Below are 22,251 nucleotides of genomic sequence, written 5' to 3' on the forward strand. Positions count from 1 at the left end.
GTGCTGTTCTCTGCTTCAATGTGTGTGTATCAATATTTTTAGTTGACGCTATTTTAACAATCTACTATTAATTCTCCTTTAGTAGTAATGCTATCTTATAAGTACTATTTGTCAAAAGAAGTAATATTTTCTAGGACTTCTAATGAACATTTATTTTTAGAAAGGATTTTATTTTTTCAAACTTATGTAACATTTATATAATAAATCATCAAAAGATGTAAAATTACATCATCTGGTTATATTTATGTTCATGAATATAATGTGACTTTTTTCACTTCACATAGGTCTGTGCTGCTGTCAACCTCAACCTTTCGAAGTGACATTTTCATTTAGAATCTTATCATTTTATAATTATTACTTTTCAGAACTCCCAGGGAGTGAACAAAAGCTTCCTCTTTGTGTTTCCATTGTTATGCTTCTTTGAAGAACAAATTCAATTTCAACTCCAGCCAAAATAAACTTTTAAATGGCAAAATAAATCCAGAATTATGTGAAAAAGAAAATCAAGGGAAAGCTCAACTCTGGATATCATAAGTTCAGGTGTATTTAAGATAATTTACTACCATGTTTTCTTTTCTTTGTGCAAGGCTGTGGCGCCATATGCTCTCTTTGTAGTAGGGAAGGGAGGGAAGAGCTAAGGTCTGAAAAACATTACTACAGAATGAGCTGAGGAAACTAGTTAGTATATCATTCTATCCTGTCCTGAGAACAAAGACACAGAGCTGAATTTTCTTTCCCAGCTCAACTCCCATCTATCTCTTTTACGTACTCTTTCCCTATTAACGTCAATGATATGGGGGGACATAGGAATCTATAGTCTGAATCTGTATAGTTAAACTGCATTAGCTCAATGTACCAATAAAAAAATTAACAACCCCCTTGGCATTTGGGGCCATTTACCTAATCTTCTTCCCCAAGTATCTTGACCCTATGGAAGCAAAACACACAATTTCATTTGCCATACACAGCTGATATGCCAAATGGACTTCGGTGCTTTAAATTTATATTAAAGTCATGATCTGACTTTCACACAAAGTGACTTAGTAAGCACACTTGGCTCTGTTCCTGCAAGTTGCCATATTCGAGTCGTTTTCTTTCCCCCACGGTTCACCATATTGCTAAAATAAATTGCCTTCTCTGTTTCTTTGTTTTGGCTTCCCCTGTGTTTTCCTTTGATATTTTTTTTTTGTTCATTTCTGCTATCCTCATTGTTGCTTCTGGATTCTTACCTTTCCCTTGGCTGAGTGTAAACACACCTTAAGGCAGTACTGCTGATCAATTAAAGAAAAGGAGAAAGGCAGAGCTATGTAGGTAAAGCTGTATTGCATCCTTAAGAATAATTGAAACCCCCTATCATGAACACATATTTTCACATCTACTCAAAATACTCTGAACAGTCAGCTACGAGGTTGTGAAGGGTTTTTTGAAACAGTACTTGGTAAATTTTCCCTTTAAGGAGACTGATGTTCCCTAATTTGGTAAGATTCCTCATTTCTCAGCTTTATCGCAGTGTTTGACATAGTATAGTTTTGTTTTTTAATTAGCTCGTTGCTTTACTAAACACATTTGATTAGTTTTATAATATTTATAGCTTTTAGAAGGTTTTTTGTTTCAGTGATTTTTTTTTTTTTTTAATTTACCTGTTTTACCCATTTGGTCCTGTTCTTCCTTTCCTTACATTTTTTCCATAACTTTTTAGATCCTCAATTTTTAGCTATGTTATATGGGCATGTACAAGCACAAACACAAACTAATCTGAAAGATTAAGAAAAACATTGGTGCTGTCCCAAAGCTGCTATACTGGTAAAATGTTCCAGAGTTCTCCGTGTTAATATTCATAAATGAAAAAGGTTTATGCTGACACTGGGTACTACAGCTAAGTTCCTCTGATATAAGAATCATTTTAATGTTCAACACCCCAGGACATTTTGTGGTCAGTGGAAGAAAACCCACAATGTAACTTCTAATCTGGAAAATAACAAAATAAAAATGATGCCTTAAACTATCATATGTTGACACATTTTTGTCTTTACATAAAGATTATTGAAAGCTCTTTTCTCTATAGATGGAAAATCTGGAACTAAAAGGGAGGGAAGTCAGTTGCTCAAGGGCATTCCTTACCAAAGAGCATGCTAGCTTGGTAGCTTTTAAAACCTGATTGAAGTTTTAAGAATCTTGACATCAAGTTTTTGACTTTTCTTACCCTACTGTGTTGATGTTGGGGTTTTGGTGCCATTGAGTTGCATTCTAGTCTAGTGACTAAGTACCAAGTCTCTGAGGTCTGATGGGTTTGAATTAATTCTTCATTTCCCCCACCATGTAGCTCTGTATAGTTTTAACAACATCAGTTTTCTCATCTGTAAAGTGGGAAAAAGCATAATATATACTCTCTCTGTATAAGACCAAGAGAGAGATTTATTTTAAGAAATTGACTTAGTAATTGTGGGAGCTGGCAAATTTAAAATCTCTAAGGCAGACTCACTGGAAGGAAACTCCGGAAAGAGTTAAAGACATAGTCTTGAGCCTCAAATCCACAGGGTAGGCTAGCAAATTGGAAACCTAGGCAGGATGTCTACGATACTGTCCTGAGGCAGATTTCTTTTTTATCTGAGAAATCTCAGTTTTGCTCTAAAGACTTTCCACTGATTAGATAAGACCCACCCACATTATGGAGGGTAATTTCATTTGCTTAAAATTGATTATAAATGTTAATCACATCTGTAAAATACCTTCCTAGCACCATGTAGTATTTCACCCAACAACTGGGCACCATAGCCTAGCTAAACTGACATAAAATTAACTGTCACATGTTTTAGTGTAGAAAACTAGTTAATGTGTGGGGAAATTGAAGCACTTTGGAAGGCCAGAGACTGGAGATGATGCTCTCTTTGCAAGCACTGGAGGAGGGGAAGTACAGGTGGCGGGAGGAGGAGGGGGTGGTCTTAGTCTACTATCCTTAGATTCTTGTTATAGATTGTCATGGCCATTAAGACCCTTGCTTTGCAAATGCTCTACTTTGCCACATATAACCTTGTGGACTTCAGCAAGTTGCAAATTCCCATGGGCCCCTCAGATTCCTTACCAAAGAGGGTGCTAGTGATGGTTTCCTTATGATGAGAGGCTGTTTGCTAGGAGTGAATAATGTGATACATTAAATTTCATAGGACTATGCCTGGATATCCTAGTATTTCATACAAATGAGCTATTTAAAAAAAAAAAGTTTCATCTGATCTTCAAATTCCATGTGATTGGCTTATTACTAGGGTAAAAGATAATTTTGCAAAAGTGGGACATATTTGAGAATGAAAGAGGGGTTTGTGAATGTTTACTCTGGTAAAGCAAACATAGACCTGAGTATCTGGGGAAAACCAGGCCATATGGTGAACCTAGCTGTACTGAAATTTGCTGTGGATTTCCTTTCAGAGTTGAAAGTGCTTAATACATTAAGTTTCTTAACTCTTTGAAGCATTTTTGGTTTGGTTTGGTTTGGTTTTTTCTTCACAACTAGTTAGTCATCACATATAGTTTGATTCTGGCAGCTAGGATGGACATAACTGCCTTAGGCAGACTCTATTCATTCCTTATGGGTGGGTGGTGTTAGATAAAATTTAATTTTTCCTGAGGGTCCCTGCAGATGGAATTTAGCTAGCTTTATGGCATCAAATTCAATGTCTTACTGCTCTTATTTAATATGTAGACATACCCACAAGAAGGCTGGTGTGCCAGCCAAGTTCAAATCACTGAATAAATGATATTTATAGTTATCTCTATTTTTCTATGAGCAAGACAATTTCCACTTCAGGAATTCTGTGTTGCTGTAACAAAACTACAGCATCCTGAAACCATATAACATGTGGAATAAGGAAAGTGTGGGGGAAGTAAAACCCACTTTATAAATGCCAAATAATATATTCTATTGAATTGCTCATGTATTGCATGTTCTTTGCTTTGGTTGCACTCTTTACCCCCACTCCAGTTGTAAGGAAGTAATGCATTTTCTCACCTTTGCCTTTTCTGCCATGATAGGCTGTCACTGAGATAGCATCTGTAGCCTCAAATTCGAAAAGGCTCCTAAAAGCAACCCACAAGGTTCAAATGGTTTGCTGGTCAAGGTTCAATCAAAGAGCAGATAGAGAATAAAGAATTTAGTAAAATGATTAAACCTTATACAATTCTGATTGAGCAAATCTATGTAAACCTGCCATACCCGTATCTAGTGATAAGCCTAATGTTAACAAGGACATCAGCAGGGAAAGGCGGATAGCTCTCAGTGGTGGAGATCAAGGAGCAAAGGAACCTGGGGTGGGGTGGGGGGGCAGGCTGGCACCATGCTTGTCTCTCACTGGGTCCAGTATCAATGATGTAGGTGATCTACTGGGGAACTCAGCATCCCTAGTGCACATGTGCATAGCTCAGCGTCCTGTGCGATTGAAGGAAGAAGTCCTGGGAGTCTGGTTACACCCTTAAGATGAGTGAGAATATCAGCAATTATATGAGTGAGCGACAACAGGACCCAGCCTAGGGTGACTTAGACCATAGAAGTGTCTGCTTCTTCACTGCTGCCTTGCAAATCTCATACAAACTTCTCTGGTGGCCAATTGACCCAGCAACATGTAGGAAAAGGAACTCTGGAAAATGCAGTTCTAGCTAAGCCCGCACAGGGTACAGATACCATCAACAATTTCAATAAGTTTCTCATGGCAAAATATAAATTGAAAAGTGCTTAACTAGTTCCATTTCCCAAACCATTCTTGCTCCTCAGTCTTAGGAAGCCCTCTGCTCCGACGGAGTCTTCTACGGCTACTCTTGGTCACCTGTACATTGTTTGAGAACTACATTCAGGCAAAACTGAGTGATGTTAGGACAAGACTATGACATAATTTCAAGGCCTCACACTCCTCTCCTTTAGTAGTACTAGATAAACCAAAATTGTAAAGGAATTATTTAAGTTCAGAAAGCAGATTATGGTCAATGGTGAGGAATGGTGACTCTGGGATTAGCCTAGGTTGAAACCATTGCTCTTTCTCCTACCAGTTGTATGCTCTGAGGCAATCTCTATTTGAGCTTTCTCATCTGTGAAATGGGGATAATAATAGCCACAGCCTCCTCCCATGTGGCCATTAAATATTTCAAACATATAAAGTGCTGTGATCACCGCTGTACTTCATAAATCTTGACTAATATAATTACACCAGAAATCTACTTGAACTATAATTTGTTGTATACTATTTCAAAGTCTTCATGATCAGAAAAATTGATCTGCCTTTATCATTTTAAAGATAGGCTGATCTTCAAAAATAAATACTGTGTTGGATATGAATACTGCACCTTGTCATTTATGTTCCCAAGGGGGGAATCCCTTCCTGAACTGATTTTATTAAGGCCCTTGGCTTTGCCATCTGCTTTCACCTGAATGCCCATGACCTAAATTAAGGTGTTCATAATTTTCTTCTCTTCCCTTATCTCATGGATTTGGAAAAGTATGTTTGCCCTTAAAAAATGTGAGAGGGGCCAGTGCATATATCACCAACTACTTAAAGCATTTCTTTTCTTTTTCTTTCCTCAGTTATGTTCACTTAAGCCTGTTTGCATAGATAATATTTCCATTGAGTCTGGGAACCACCAGTAGCCCCAAAGTGTTGATTTCTTGATCTGTAAGTAGATCCTACTTATCCTTAGAAACCCATTCTAGGGAGTAGTACCCTGCCCTACACCTTATGGTGATGTGTTAATACAAGGTGGCGAGAATACTAGGCAGCTGTCTTTCTGAGCTTTCAAAGGAGCAGACTGGAACTTAGAGCCAAGTTTGTCCATATTTGACCATTTTCACCTTGTGAAGTTGTGAATGGAATTTCCCACCATGCATTAGGTGGAAAATGTGAGTAATTGCATTTGCTTCAGTGAGTAAAATATATATTTTATTATCATTCTTAGAGTTGAGGAAATTATGTTTTCTAGCTTTGTTGTACATAGATCAAAGAAGAGACTCTCATTTATGCCAGATTTCACTATATATTAAACGAGCTATTTTTGGTGAGATTATGAGGTAACCAAAACTCTTTCTAGTTTAATTTTACCTTTAACTGGATTCAGATTGCTTTAACTGAAGAGTCAAAGGGCCTGACCTCTAATTCATTAACATAATCAGAAGCACATGTAAGCTACTGGCTGCCAATCTGCTTGCGAGTCAGTGATACAGCAGTCTTGGAGGGTTTACTCAGTGGTACTCTGGGGGTATTTTTAGGTACATGGGAGAGGGAAAAATAGAAAGGGAAAGAAATACAAATGCAGTATGCAAAAGTTTGCAAACAAGTTGGCGTCCAACTTTTCATAAAGTGTAAGGCAATCGTTTTTTAGATGGAAGGATCATGGAAATAACCCCTCCTTGCCCTCACAAATATTCATCCCTAAGTTTTATTTATTCTTTAATTCCTGAAAATTCCAGTGGCAGGTGATTGTAATAGCTCCTTATGAGACAAACTCTCTTGTGGAGTATTAGTTCTCAAAGCAAATTAACTTTAGGTAAGAATTTAAATAGCAGAGGAGGAGAATATAAGGCTGAAAATTTGCCTCCTGACACACATAGAGGTTAGAAGAGCAGAAAGAAAAGCCCCTGTTGAACTGAAACAAGAACACGGTAAAGTGGGTGATGGCTGAGCCCCGCCTAACCCTTCGGGATTCGTCCCTAGGAGGATTTTTGCAAATGTCCTCCTTCTCCACCTTTCTATTTTACTTTTAAAACACTTCAGTTTTGTAAAAACATTTTCATTGTGTGTGTGTGTGTGTGTGTGTGTGTGTGTGAAAACTTTAGAGAAATAAATTAGATACAGAAAAGTTCAGGTTTTTATTTTTATTTTTTGACATCTGGCAAAAGAAATAAAAATATATGGGACATTTTTTAAGTGTCATAATGAGGAGTTTATCTGTTTAGTTTCAGTGTCATACCTCACCTCGCCTTTACATGGTGGAGTCATCCTGGCTGGTTAGCCCACCTTTATGGTGGAGTCATCAGTGCTGATCAACTCTGATTATTGTAGTGCTTATGCCTTACTCATATCTGCAATGAGACACATTTGTCCCTGGAGACAAATTTCATGTAGGGTAACTTGGTTGTCCTTAAATTTGTGTTGCTTTCGTTCTATAATTTAATTCTCCAAATCATATTTCTGTATTGTACATAAAACTTGTCACCGTCACATAAGTCTGCGGCAAGAGAAATATTGATATTTTTTGTGACCCAGTAACACCTTTCATCCGTAAACTGACCTGAGGGAATGATTCGATTACTTTATCATTAAACATTCATTGTGAAGATGTTTTAGTCTCACCAAGAATCTCTTTGCTGTTTTTTTTCCCCACAAATACATTTTGATGATCCCTAGAAAGTTTCATTAACTCAGTCCAAAATACAGTAACTGGTAGATAGTAATTACTCAATAATTTGAATGGACTGGTCTGATATTTTATATAAAGCAGCTGAGATTAAATGGGAACGTACCTAATGGTCCAGATCTAAAAAGCTAGTGCTAAACTTTCTATAATGAACTCTCAGTAACCAGTGTGTGTAATGCATTTTGCAGAACATTTACTATTTCATGCCCATTTCCTACTACTCCTCACTTATTCTCTGGTCACCTTCCTCTACTACCACCCTTCTCACGTAGACTTTCTGTAACACTCCTCAAAACTCTTACGTGGCTCGAGGTCTCAATTTTCCTTAAAGCACTATCGGTATTAGGTGCTTATATATTTCCTACATCATTTTTTTAAATCTATCCTAGTTTTGAGAGAACTATGGTAGACAGAACAACTTTAAAGTCAGAAGGAATTGGGTTAGAATCTCCTCCAGTTATTACCTGCATTTACATAAATGAGTCCCATGGAGATTCATTGTCCTCATCTATAAAATAGATAAATGGATGCAATGGCTGTGTCATAGGGTTCTTTTTTTTCTTTTGTAGAATAAGTTTCCAATACATTTTCCTTTTTTATACTTTCCTTACTCCCTTTTGCCTCCCTAGATCCGGATTTTGTGGTTTGTTTGCTTACATCTTTTATTTCTTTGCTAATGAAACTTATGTTTCCTTCCACTTAAACACCAGCGCTATTGCCCAGATGTGGCAAGTATTGCCCTCTCAGGTGTGTTTCCCCTCAAAGCACCTCACCCATCATTATCATGAACTATATTACTGGAAGACGAAGAGCAATTTTTCACTTTTGTGTTCTATTTGGATTAGCATCTCCGAACTCTTTTGGATGACTTGCTCTTGAATGTACAGAAAAACATAGTCTTTAGTTCTATACTTTAAGTAGAACATCCCGACTCTATAACTTTGTTTTCCATCATTATTTTACCTAATGATTGGACAGCAAATATTTTCATGTTTGTCTCTATTCTTCTGTAGATGGAAAAGAAAACATTTTTTGTAAAGTTAAAGAACAACAACAACAAAAAACAAACAACTGCTTTTCCTCTTTCCTCTTCAGGACTAGCGTTCTTTCCTTAATGCTTTCTATTCAAGATATGGTCCTTGGATCATTAGCAGGAGTATTCACCTGATAGCTTGTTAGAAATGCAGAACCTCAGGCCGGGCCTAGACTGGATAAATCAGAATCTGCATTCCCTCAAGATCCTCATTTCATTACTATGTACTATAGAGCTTGAGAACTTCTTTTAAACATATAGATTTAAAAAAAAAAAAAATCAAGAGCTATTTTTGGCCTGGAAAAAAGATCAGAAAAATAGAGACAGTATTTAAATATCACTCATAAACTAAGCAAATGGGGGACTGAAAAAAGGTCTTACTCTTTAGGCCTTGCCATAATATACATGATAAACTAATTGCTAGTAGAAGTGACAGCCGACAATGTCAGTCATGACAAAGGAGAGGGTAGGGTAAGTTTTTCTGCTTAGTGCTGAATGAAGCCATGGAAAATGTTGTTCGCAACCACCCCGATGTTATAAAGAAAAAAATTACCGAGTGACATATTTCTAGATTAAAAGGAAATATTAAAACTGGCTTTCAATATTTAAAGCTTACTTAACTAGTAACACTTCGCCTGACACTGACTCGTGCCATTTTATTTCATTCTTCTTTTGATCCATGCAAATAGTTACATGGTTTAAAATATATTATCATGTCACCTTTTTGAATAGATTAGATGAAAGAATTTTTTGATACTGGGTGATGAACCCTATGGCCAAGCCTTGATGAGACAATGTTGTCAATAAAGCAGTGATTCTGGGCAAGAAAGCCCCTTTCCCCTTTTTAAAAATAATGAAAATGCATTATTTATACCTCCTTTTTCAGTATTGTGCTGATAATTGATGAGAAGTTTCGTTACCATTTATTCGATGTGCTTCTCTGGGTGTAGGAGTTGTCCGTCTCAATTTTTTTTTTGCGTGTGTGTGGGATCAATATTGTTTGGTCTGTGATTGGAAAAGATGCAAAGGGTATCACAAGAAGTGTTAAAATAAAATGATTTCTGTTCTACTTTCTTTTAATCAGACTCGGGCTATTATTATTATCATTATTATTTTCCTTTGCTTCCCATGTCAAGAGCTAGGTTCCTTTCCCATACTTGGTATGTAGTACATCTTTTTTCTCGGAGTTAATTCTCCCAGTCTGGTGTGTCAGCCAGGATAAACAACACTTGATGAATGAGACTCAAGGTGTTTAGTCACCTGAAACAGCTGTTTGAAGTAACTCTACACACAGCCTGAGGCCTGTGTTTTCACAGCTGTGAGAACTCTTCAAAAGCTTTCCCTCTTGGCCTCACTCTTTGCTGTGGCTTTAAACTCTTAGCGCAAAATCTGGACTATTTCAAAAGAGCAGAATGAAACTAGAGACAGTAATTTTGCATGATTTCGAGCCAAAAATGGCCTAAAATAAATAAATGAAGTACATTTGAAAGTGCTTTACCTAGGTGGGCTATATATCTGAGAATTGTTCTCCCTCTCTACGTCCCCATATACTCTCTTAAAAGGGAGATGTGTGGCTGAAACATTACGCTTTGTTTATATGGCAGTATTTTCATTTTCTGTTCTGATCCTCTGACACCAAGGCTAAAATCTTATGAGCTTGGAACTATATGTACCTGAATTAAGCTCAGGGAATTGCTGGATGTTTGAGAGAGTTCCAGGCTCATAAATCGACCTAAGGTGATTAAAAATGGCATTCTTTGCCAGCCTGCTTAGGTGATTCAGGCTTTTGAAGTTCCTCTGATGTCTTCTATTGGCCTGGCATGCTTAGCTCATAGAGCAAGCTTAAATGTGACCACTACATTTGTTATAAGGCCCAGACTTCCTTGGGTCTGTTTCAACAGCAGCTGTTTTTCTTCCTCTTGTATATAATGGAAAGGACATAGTTGCTTCTCACAAAGAATCCCATTACTTCTTGCTGAAGAGACATAAGGATCATCATTTTTGTTCGGAATGACAATCTATTTTTTTTTCCTTTAGAGATTTTATTTCTGCATTTTGAAAATGTACTTGCCTTTTATAAAATTTTCATATGATTCGTAATAAATAGGTTTCCAACCATTCTCCTGTATTTAATTAAATAGAATCATAGGTACGGTTTATCCAATCACTTCATGAATATGAATTTGATGTCTGACAGGTGCCAACAACTGGGTTAATTGCTGAAGATATAGAAGTACAATAGACAAAGTCCTGCCACCGCATGGCTTAAAATTCAATTGGGAAAACATGCATTAAATAAGGAACAAGACAAATAAATAATGAGTATTTTACAATCAAGGTAAGTGCCACAAAGGAAGCGCCAGAATGGAATGAGAGCAAATAATCCATAATGGTGACTATCTCACTTTCTCTGAAGCCTTTGATTTTAAGATAATGTTAAAATCAACTCTGATAATGATTTTTGTTATAGTGTTATCTTAGTGCACTAGTTATTATAAGAAAATCCTTTTAGTATTATGTATTTCATGTTGACTCATACAGTATTTTGGCCATTATGTTTCTAAGTCTCAGTTTTCATAAATATGCTGAAATTTAAATATATTTTTATTATTCTCAAATATTTATGTAAATATTCAGCAGATTTGACACATGGCATTGAGGAACTATGGAATTTATGCTGTTTTGTTTAGACATGTCTTCTCTGAATGATTTCCTATGACAAAGATAGAGTCAAGTTAAATCAATTTATTTCTTCATTTATTTATTCATTCATTGCACAGTTCATTGACTACCTACTACGTGCTATGTTTGTTCCTGGGAATACAAAATGAATAAATAAATTACAGCTCTTGTTTTTGTAAGCTGACAATTACTTCTGTAACTAATAAATTCTGAATTTTAAACGGACAAACAGGAATGGGCACATTGCAGCCCAAGCGGCCCTGCCTGGGTTTTACAGACATTGAACTAAGAATGGAGGTTTCTTTCCTAAATGGTTGAAAACACTCGAAACGAGAATAGTGTTTCATGAACATGAAAACTATATGAAATTCAAGCTTCAATATCATAAATAAAGTTTTAATGGAACACAGCCACACTCATTCATTTACGTATTGTCTTCAGCAACTTTTGCTCTGCAATGTCAGAGTTGAAGAGTTGCAACAAAGATTATAGGGCCCACAAAGCTGGAAATATTTACTCTCTGGCCCTTTATAGAAAAAATCAACAGGTCCTTGGTCTAAAGTAATCAAAGTTTATTTCTTATTAATAAAATCATAGTTCCCCACCCACAAGCATCCCTCCTCAAGATAGTGATTCAGGGACTCAGAGCGTTTCTGTTTCCGGTCTCTGGGAGCCGTAGGGGCTTATTTGCAGCATGCTGGAAGGACAAAAGCATAGTGGATAATGTATGAGCAGCATTATTTTGAATGAGGTCTAGGTGTATAATACACATTGATTCAGCTCACAGTAGTTTAGCTGGAATGCAACTCTATAGCCACACTTAATTATAAATAAGACAGGGGACTTCTGACAAGGAATAGAGGAAGAGGCTTAGGAACCAGCCACTAGCCTTTGCTATAATTTTCCCCTCAAAGTCATTAACCATATGAGGCAAACATGTAAACAGATAATTATCATATTCTGTAATGATTTAATTTATGAAGTTATACCAAAGGTAGAGCAAAAGCAGAAAGAAATAAAGATTTCAGTTAATGGTAAATTCCAGAAAATTGCTGCAAAGAGAAGAGAGTAGCATGCAAAAGTTATAACATAAATATTACAAGTTCCAGGATAGCAATTTATATAGGGTGCTAATGAAACTTTGAGATGCTAGTGGGAGTATCTAAATTTGTATGGGTGAGTCAGGAAATATTTACAAAGGGACTATCATTTTTATGATAAAATAATAATTAGTGTTTATTGAGCACATATTATGGTTTAAGACGCAGCAGGAAATCTTAATGTATTAAATATTTGTATTTGTCAATCACCAAAAACATATGAGGTAGGTTTTTTCACTATTTATCTGTAAAAATAGTAAAAACTAGGATAGATTAATATTTTTATTTCCTCAAGGTCACATTTGAACAAATTGGGACCTAAACCCACATCTTTCTGAATACAAAACCTGTGCCCTTGACTCTCTGTCATACCGTACAAACAGGATAGCAGATGGATAACAGAACAGAACCACTCCTTGTAGTGGGTACTTTATATTGCAAATAATGAGCTGAGTAAAGCAGAACACATAGAGAATAATAATAATAAATAATTCTAGGTGACAGGAATATGTGGTGAACATGGAGGAGAAGTAGACAATAAGGATGAACAGCAATTTGGATATCAATCTAGAGTTATGGGGATCTAGGAACTATTTTATGTGGAACACTAACAAGATCAAATTTGAGTTTCCAAGAGATAACTTGGGTAGCTAGTGAAGGTAAATTTGGCTGGAGAGATGATGGAATTTTTGAAGGGACAGATAAGACAAGTACATTTCTAGGGTGTGAATTTTCTTAGAATATATCATTTGTAAAACAGAAAGTTGATGAGAATTTCCCTAGTCAACTAAATTTTTAATGAAATTCAATTCAGTAAAGAAATAAGATAGTAGGAACTTCTAAAAGTTACCTCCCATTTTGTTTTGCTTTCATTTTGTTTTACCTTGATATTTAGTATGTAATAGACAGATTACCAAAGTTGCCATGGACAAACCTGTGAAGTACCTTTGATTCACAAAGCATTTAAGGAAGACTAGGATCTTCATTATTTTCTTAGGTGGAACTTTTATAGAGCTGAAAACAGCAAAAAACGAAACCCCTTATGGACACTAATGCAAACATTACCTGGCATTTGTACAAAAATTTTATGAGTTCTTTCTCACCATAAAGGGCAGTGCTCTTTTATTACTCAATTTAATTAAAACTTGTTCTAGAGACCACCTATGCAACACAACCACTTCTCACTTCCAATTCTAGCAGAGAAGGGCTCCTTAGATCTTTATTTTGAGGATCTTCAGTGTTTTTCTTCACTTTCCTTTGTAGGCTGGTGGAATGGACTATTGGTTTTCTTGATAATAATCAAAAACTTTTTACATGATCAACTAATATTTTGGGTTAGAAATTTTATTATTCTAAGACTTAGTATTCCTTTGTGCAATTGATTAGCTTACAAGTAAATGATTTTATATAGAGCCTGAATTTTATATTCGCTATATTTTTTAAGCATAAACACACTTTAGATATTAAATCAATAATATCAAATTTGAATTTGTTTTACTCTAAAGCTATTCTATTTCAATAGGACCCTGGGGTATATGTACATTTTCTAAACTACATAGTTCTATTTTGTTGTTGTCAGAGCCATGTTTTCTCTTAAAATGGTCTCAGATGACCAGGTATTTGCTGAAGTTCTATCCTTCTTTACTGTCATTGCCATTGATTAATATACTTGGTATTGATATATAATAAGGAAACAATAAATGTTGGCTAATATTATTTAAGGTAATAATAATGCCATACTTTTTGAAGTAAAAATCATCCCAATTCTATCAAGAGGGTTCTTTTGGGGGGCACTTGGGTGGCTCAGTCAGTTGAATGTCCAACTTTTAATTTTGGCTCAGGTCATGATCTCAAGGTGATGAGATCAAGTCCCTCGTTGGGCTCCACATTCAGCATGGAGTCTGCTTGTCTCTCCCTCTTTTCTTCTCCCCCACTCTCTCTCTCTCTCAAATAAGTAGACAATAAAGAAAAAAAATGATCTTATTAAAAAATAAAAATGAATGAATGTAGGACATGATTGCACAATGATTTCATAGTGATGATTGTTGATGATGAGTCTGCAATGAGAAAATTACGTAGAGAAAAGACATAGAGACTGTTGGAATGATCGAATTATAGATAGTAAGGATCCTTCCCAAAGAATGTAGCATTTCAGTATAGGCCTAAAGGAGATGATGGGGGAGACCTTGCAGATATAAGATGAAGAGTACCCTGGGAAGAGAGAATAGCGAGTGCAAAAGACCTTAGGTGGGGGTACATGCCTGCATGTTCAAGGAATAATAAAGAGTAAAGAGAGAGATGGTGTGAGTATGGGAAATAGTTTTAAGCCATTTATAAAGACTTCACCTTTTATTCTTGTGAAATGAGAAGACATTGGAGTAGAAGAGTAGCAAGATCTGATTTTGTTTTGTTTTTAAAGATTTTCTTTATTTTAGAGAAAGAGATTGAGAGAGAGAGAGAGAGAATGAGCAGGGGAACAGGAAGACTCCGCACGGAGCTCAGTCTGACTAGGGGTTCAATCCCATGGCCCTGAGATTATAACTTGAGCCAAAATCAAGAGTTGGAAGTTTAACTGAGCCACCTATGCACCCCAAGATCTGATTTTGTTTTAAAAGGATCACACTTATTGCTATGCTGAGAATAGACTTAGGAAGGCAAAAGCAAAAGTGGAAAAATCAGTTTGGAGTCTAGTGTAATCATTCAGGCAAGAGATCATGGCGGTTGGGCTATGATGGTAGCTGTGAAATGTTTGAAAAGTAGTCAGATTCTGATTGTATTCTGAATGTAGAGATACCAGAATATTTTGTAGATTGTGCATGAAAAAGAGTTAGAGATGGCTCAATTTTTTTTGGATTGAGTAACTGGAAAGATGGCAATGCCATTTCTGAGAGTGGAAAGACAGTGGAAGGGGGAAGTAGGTGTTGAGAGAAGACCGGCAACTCAGTTTTGGCATTGCTCTTAGATATCCAAGTGGAGGTAACACATAGAAGCTGAATACCTGAGCCTGGAATTCAGGGGACAGGCCCAAACTGAAAATATACATTTGGGTCACAACTACATGAAAGAGCTCTGGGAATACAGCTGAAAAGGTAATAGTACTTAAAAAAGTAGGCCAAGAGAGATGAGAAAAAACAAGAGAGGGTCATGTCTTGGAAGACAGTGAAGAAAACATTTTGAAGATTTTTTAGACTGTAACATGCAAAATATCCTTTAAACTGTAATTTCAAAGACATATTTGGCTATAATGCCGTAATCCAATAAGCCCATGAATATTTTCTTAATATATTAGGCACAGGTTATGAAGTCAATAGTTGCCAAAGTAAGACAGTTCTTGGCTTGTTGAAAGTTCAGATTCCTGGAAGAGTGTGAGTATATTAATGGAACATTACTCAGCCATCAGAAAGGACAAATACCCACCATTTGCTTTGATGTGGATGGAACTGGAGGGTATTATGCTGAGTGAAATAAGTCAATCGGAGAAGGACAATCATCATATAGTTTCACTCATATGTGGAATATAAGAAATAGTGAAAGGGCTATAAGGGAAAGGAGGAAACTGAGTGGGGAAAAATTAGAGATGAAGACAAACCATGAGAGGCACCTAACTCTGGGAAATAAACAAAGGGTTGTGGAAGGGGAGGAGATGGGGGATGGGGTGACTGGGTGACAGGCACTAAGGAGGACACTTGATGGGATGAGCACTGGGTGCTATACTATACTTTGGCAAATTGAATTTAAGTAAAAAAAAAAATTTTAAGATTTCTGAGTGTATTATCAATAGTATTTATTTAAAAGGGGATCAGTATTTGCATTGTTTTTTTCAATTTCTGCATAAAATATTCATATTGATATTGCTCTTAACAATGAAGCAACAGTGCAGGAAAAAAAAAAACCAACAACAACAACAGGTCATGATCATATAACAGTTTAGAAATATTTGGGTTTTTAGTACCTAGAATACAGAATAGATGATGGTCCCTAGAACTTAAACTCTTCTTATATAAGCAGATTTAGTACTCACTTTGTATTAAACAATTTAGTGTCTCTCTAGCCCCTTGATTAATTTGGGCAACTGTCTTACAGATCTCATTCCTCTCATTTTTGACTTTCATGTTGCTAAACTATAACGCTGTTAACATCTATTTCAAGTAATCTCCCTTCCCTGGTGATTGATGTTAGATACAACAATTATGATGCCAATGCTGGGAATAATTCTTCACAGATGTTGTCAAATTACAGGTTAAATGGGGAAAAGAGTTTCTTTCTTCCGGCCACCCACTCTTCATTCCCTTGAAATAGGTGCGTGGTGCCGTGTATCCTGTGCTGTAGGTATGCCAATTCCCCATCCTGTTGCTCATCTGGTTTAAATGACTTCCATTTGCTGTTTCAAAGAATGACAGAATGTTATGTGGAGAGTGCTTTGCAGGTAACAGAATGCAATAATCCAGCCTTGAATTTTAACTGGCAAAGGGAAGTCCATGGAGTCTGGTGCAGTCCTGATGCTTTTTCCCTTATTATAAAACAACATTTGCCACTATGAATACAAAACAAAAAACAAAAAAAAAAAAACAAATAATACGATGACTATGATTTACTTCAAACTACCACAGAGAAGGAAAGTGGTCTTGAGTTGGTAATTGTTAAGGCTGGGTGATAGATAACATCGAGTCTGCTTCTTGATCTGTTTAACATTACATTAATAACAACAACAAAAACATTAAAACTAAAAGCAGAGTTTATGTTATTTTAACCCCTTCATAAACAGTTATGTTCTCATAGGAAGGAAATACAGAAAAATTCCACAGGTAATACTTTTCTTGGTTATTTAAAGGAATGAAGTCATATTTTCTTGGCCATTCAGTTTGAACCAGTAGATTACGGTATACATTCCTTTAGTTTTGCATTTATTTTTGTAAGTGAGTTCATTGCAGTTCTCAGCAGGAAAGGAGGGAAGGATATGAGGTGAAGAACAGAAGAAAAAAAGAAAAGGAAACTTGGGTTGCCAAGTAAACAAGTAAGGTTAGAAAAAAGATTTGGGGATTTACATTTTAGCCTCAGCTTTCACCTGACATCATTGTAAACCAAGAAAATTTGATCTATGTTTTAGCTGAAGCTCCTCTACCTGCATAAACTGAGGCTATTTGACGTATTCCCATAGAGGCATCAGGAGGCTCTATTAATAAATGTTGGTCCAGAATATAAACTTAAAGATGCTCCGTATCTCCCATTGGAGTGGGAATAATGACAAGTATTGTTCTATGGCATAATTTACTTAATTTAATTTTTATGTTTTAAAAAAGTTTCATTCACGTATTCATGAGACACACACAGAGAAGCCGAGACACAGGCAGAGGAAGAAGCAGGCCCACTGCAGGGAGCCCATCACAGGACTTGATCTCAGGACCCCAGGACCCCAGGACCATGACCAGAGCCAAAGGCAGATGCCAGTGAGCCACCCAGGTGACGCATAATTTATTTTAAATACAGTCTCCCCACTCAAGGTAGAAATATTTTAAGGGGAAAATATATTTTTCTCTCTTTGAACTATAAGTTGTCAAACATTCACCTGCTCTAATATTGCCAATATATCTTAGCAATATTTCATTGAAAGTGTTCCACCAATAGTCTATTTTTTTGCATGTGATAAATCTCTAAAGAGAACATTACTTCCCTTTAAATCACTTGCCAATATCTCAAACTATAATAATCAGGAAGTATTTCCAAGTGTCTACTTGAAATTCTTACCACTGCAATTTAATATCATTAATCTTAAATTTTCAAGGCATTTCCACCAATTTTATTTCATCATTCTTATTATTTTCCAAATGAATCAAATATAGTTTTACTTGTAATAACTTGAGTGGGTTTAGCTATAAGGTTTTCCAGGCTAGAGGCTGAAAGAGAAAAGAGGAAGATAGAAGTAGAAGAATCCAGGGATATGGGGACTTGACTGATGGTTTGACTACTTTCTGATGAAATGCGTACAGCCCAGGTTTGACTGTCTTAAAAAGAAGGATAAATCCAACCTCAGCCAATAACTGTATTTAAGACAATACAATTTTAAAGGGCGGTATGGCAACTGAGGTCTTCAAGCAGTTGTGAAACTGCATTTAGTTTACATTAGTGACTAGGATTATAAAGAAAGGAGGATGTGGGTGGGGGTTGGGTGTGTGGCTATAGGATTCTGCAGAGCTAAACAGAATTGTGGTAGATCAATTACAACCATGTCCTCAATTCTCTACCTTACCTTAGATCCACATTCTTAGTTGACTTAGTAACTTTAACAAAAACATATATTTAATTTATTTATTCATGAGATACACACAGAGAAGCAGAGACATAGGTTGAGGGAGAAGCAGGCTTCCCATGGGGAGCATGATGCGGGACTTGATCACAGGACCTCAGGATCACAACCTGAGTCAAAGGCAGATGCTCAACCACTGAGCCACCCAGGTGCTCCTAACTTAGCAATTTTTCTCATTGAGCAAGTAGAGTCTATTGTTCCATCCTTTATATCTGGATTGGCCTCGTAACTTGTTTTGGCTGATGGAATGCATACTTCCATGCTCTCTCCCAGACATCTGCCAACAGGTTCTGTGTAAGCCTGGGCTGGTCTGCTCAAGGAAAAGAAATAAATGGAAGCAAAATGAAGTCCCCAATCAATCACAGAAAGAGCCATTAGCTGAACATAACTGAGAGAGCCAGCAGAGACCAGAACAACTGACCAGCTAAGCCCAGTTTTAACCATAGACTTGTGGAATCATAAATTAATAAGATGTTTATTAATTGCTTAATTAATTAAGATATTGCTTTAAGTCACTAAGTTTTGGGAGTATTTGTAACAGCAACAGACAGCAAATATTTGGAAAATACAAGTAGCATTTAATAACTAAGCAAGTAAATAATGCAAATTTAAGTGGGAAAAATGATTAAAATAGAATTTTACACCATGGATTTGGGGGAGAGGGCATTCAGACAGGTTTTCTAAGGATAGCCTCTCCTAGGTTGGTATTTGGGCAGGAATCTGAATTATGTGGAGTAACTAGCAATGGGAAGAACTAAATAAGGCAGTAGATAACCAATATAAAGTGGTTATATAAAGATCAATAGTGAGTACTCTATAAACACTCCACCAATGTATAGATTTGATTAAGCTATTCCTTGTGTTTTTGAATTACCATGCCAAATATATTCACCTTCAGCACTCAAAAATCAAAATGAATATACATTTAACCATCTACTCTTACGCTACACATCTTTAAAAATAGCAACACTTTTGAGCATATGAATTAAACATGATTAAATAGATTTTATCATTCATTAAGAAAGCAGACTCAGATCTCTCATTAAGTTACCTCAGATTTGGAAGCCTATTTAGTTTTTAGTATGTAAACAAAACCAAATAAAATTTTGGGAGACAAAGATAAGGAAAAAAGAGTCAAATTTGCAGTTTCTCTGGAGTTGAGAGAAAGACACAAGTGAAACACTTGAGGTATGTATGGTCTTGTCAAAAGGAGAAACATGGTTTTTGGAATCAAGAAGGCATTTCAGAGTTAAGGTCAGTAATAGCTTTCTGCCCAATATGAAGGCTATCCAATGCTGATTTTTTTTTTTTAAAGGAGGTAAAGGTTACATGACATAAAATTAAAGTGTGCAATTCAGTAGCATTTAGTACATTCACAATGTGGTACAAGAATCACTGCTATTTAGTTCCAAAACATTTTCACCATTTCCATTGAAATCTAGTCCCCATTAAGTGGATACTCCCCAAACCTTCAACACCCCTGGCTTCTGGTAACCACTAATCTGTTCTCCGCCCCTATGGATTTACTTATTTTGGATATTTTACATAAATGGAATAATACAATGTATGACCTTTTGTGTCTGGCTTCTCTCAACTTATTTTTATGGTTCATTCATGTTTTGGCATGGATCAGTAGTTCAATCCTTTTCATAGCTAAATAATATTTCTTTTTATAGATACACCATATTTTTCATCCGTTTATCCACTCCTGGAAATTGAATTGTTTCTAGGTTTTGGCTATTGTGGATAGAGCTGCTATGAACTTTCACATATCAAGATTTGTTTGAATATCTGTTTTCAATTCTTTGGAGGATAAACCTAAGAGTGGAATTTCTAGATCATATCATAATTCTACATTCTAGATGAATTCTTGATGTGGGTGTCCATAAGATACAAAAAGGGTATGAGTGAATATCAGAAGGTATGAAAAAACCACTACTCTAGGGACATGCATTATTTGATATGACAGTAGCAAAGGGCTAGAATAAGGGAGAAGTAAGGGAGGATACTGGAAATTTACATAGGAATTTAAATGATCACAAAGGACCTTATGGATGAAAAACCTTGGATTTCACCTGTGTAGAATTTTCATGATAAAAATTCCAACTTGCAGGCTCAGATCCAACTAGTTTATGAGTGAACCCAAATAAAAATAAGCAGCATGTATCAGACACAGGTGTCTAGATTTATTTATAGTTCAAAGCTTAAGTGTAAATACATGCACCCGCATACATATGCATATATATATATATATATTCAGTGATGACCCATAGTGGAGATTAAATTGCAACCAGGACAGAGAGATATATAATGAGTTTTCAAGATTAGAAAAGTCACTCTGACAGCAAACAGGTAAAGAATTTTATGGCGGTGATGGGAATGAGGTTGCACCTAAAGGCCGAAAGAAGGGAAGTTGGTCAGGCATGATGTGCTGAAAGCTTCGGCAAGGGCAATGCTCCCAAGGGTTTTGTGGAAGAACCATATTGTAGAGATTTTATTTATTTATTTATTTATTTGTAGAGATTTTAAAGGATAGAATTCATAGCAATGGTTTCCTGGTTGGATTGGGTATTTGGGCAAGTAAGGGATATCAAGGATGACCTCTTATTTACATATTGAAATGCTACAGAGACACTTTATGAATAGCTTTCAGTAAGTCTACCTTGTGAAAGTCAACATAAAGATCCTAGTCCATAAAAAAAAAAAAAAAAAAAAAAAAAACTATCAAATGCAAATAGCTTATTTCTTACTTGGAAAACTCCTTCCCAAACTGTCAGAGATACTTTGGGGAATACCTACATTATTTCCTTTTGATAAGCTATCAGTAAATTGTTTCCAGTGCGAGCATATAAATATGTTGCTAAATATCATCGTCATGGTTCTTTGGTATCATTCTGTACTCATCAGGAAAAAAAAAAAAAGAAAGAAGAAAGAAGAAAGAAAAGAAAGAAAGAAAAAAGAAGAAAGAAAGAAAGAAAGAAAGAAAGAAAGAAAGAAAGAAAGAAAGAAAAAGAGAGAGAAAGAAAAGAAAAAAGAAAAAAGAAAGAAAGAAGAAAGAAAGAAAGAAGAAAGAAAGAAAGAAAGAAAGAAAGAAAGAAAGAAAGAAAGAAAGAAAGAAAGAAAGAAAAAAGAAAGAAAGAAGAAGAAGAAAGAAAGAAAGAAAAGCTTTTAAGTTTATTGCTTACATGAACAGAGGAAGGTAAAGTAAACATTAAAGGTCAGAGAAACAGTGAAATACAAAAAGCAATGTCTTTCAGATTAAATGTCAGTCCATGATTTACCCAGAGTTTCTCAGCTTTGGCGCTATTAATATTTTGGAACAGATAATTCTTTGCTGTAAAGGAATTACCTCCTGAGGATTATAGGATGTTTAGAAGTGTCCCTGGCCTCTACACACTAAAAGACCTCTCAGGTTGTGACATTCGAAAATATCTTAGATATTGCCAAATGTCCCATAGGGTGTAAAGTCATTCTGGGTTGAGAATCTCTAATCAATTACAAGTAGATAAAATGTGAAATGTTCATTTAAGCAAAACCTTCTTTTGATATACAATGTCAATTAATTTGTAAGATTTGTTTTGTGTATTTTCTCTCTGATTCGATGCTTTGAATTTATAAGTTGATATTATAACTATAGTCAGTATAAATTGTGACCATGTCTAGTATCAACATACATGCTATCCTCTTTCAAAGAATCATTCAGCAAGTTATTATTATTAATTATTAATTACCTGATGCTT

At 35.8% G+C, this 22,251-nt stretch overlaps 1 long non-coding RNA gene across 13 annotated transcripts in view; it reads left to right on the plus strand.

The window, feature by feature from the left end:
• LOC140611963 (uncharacterized) overlaps positions 1-22,251 on the plus strand; it is a 157,786-nt gene that overhangs the window by 82,444 nt on the left and 53,091 nt on the right. For 9 of the 13 annotated variants that reach the window (XR_012013285.1, XR_012013288.1, XR_012013286.1 and 6 more), the window contains 2 exons: positions 10,623-10,763; positions 17,508-17,667. This is a non-coding gene — a long non-coding RNA (uncharacterized lncRNA). Of the gene's footprint in view, positions 1-10,622; positions 10,764-16,446; positions 16,537-17,507; positions 17,668-22,251 lie in introns of all 13 variants that reach the window. The other 4 variants (XR_012013293.1, XR_012013294.1, XR_012013295.1 and 1 more) reach the window with 2 other exon arrangements.

This window comes from Canis lupus, chromosome 20 (assembly GCF_048164855.1).
Source record: "Canis lupus baileyi chromosome 20, mCanLup2.hap1, whole genome shotgun sequence".
Classification (NCBI taxonomy): Eukaryota; Metazoa; Chordata; class Mammalia; order Carnivora; family Canidae; genus Canis; species Canis lupus.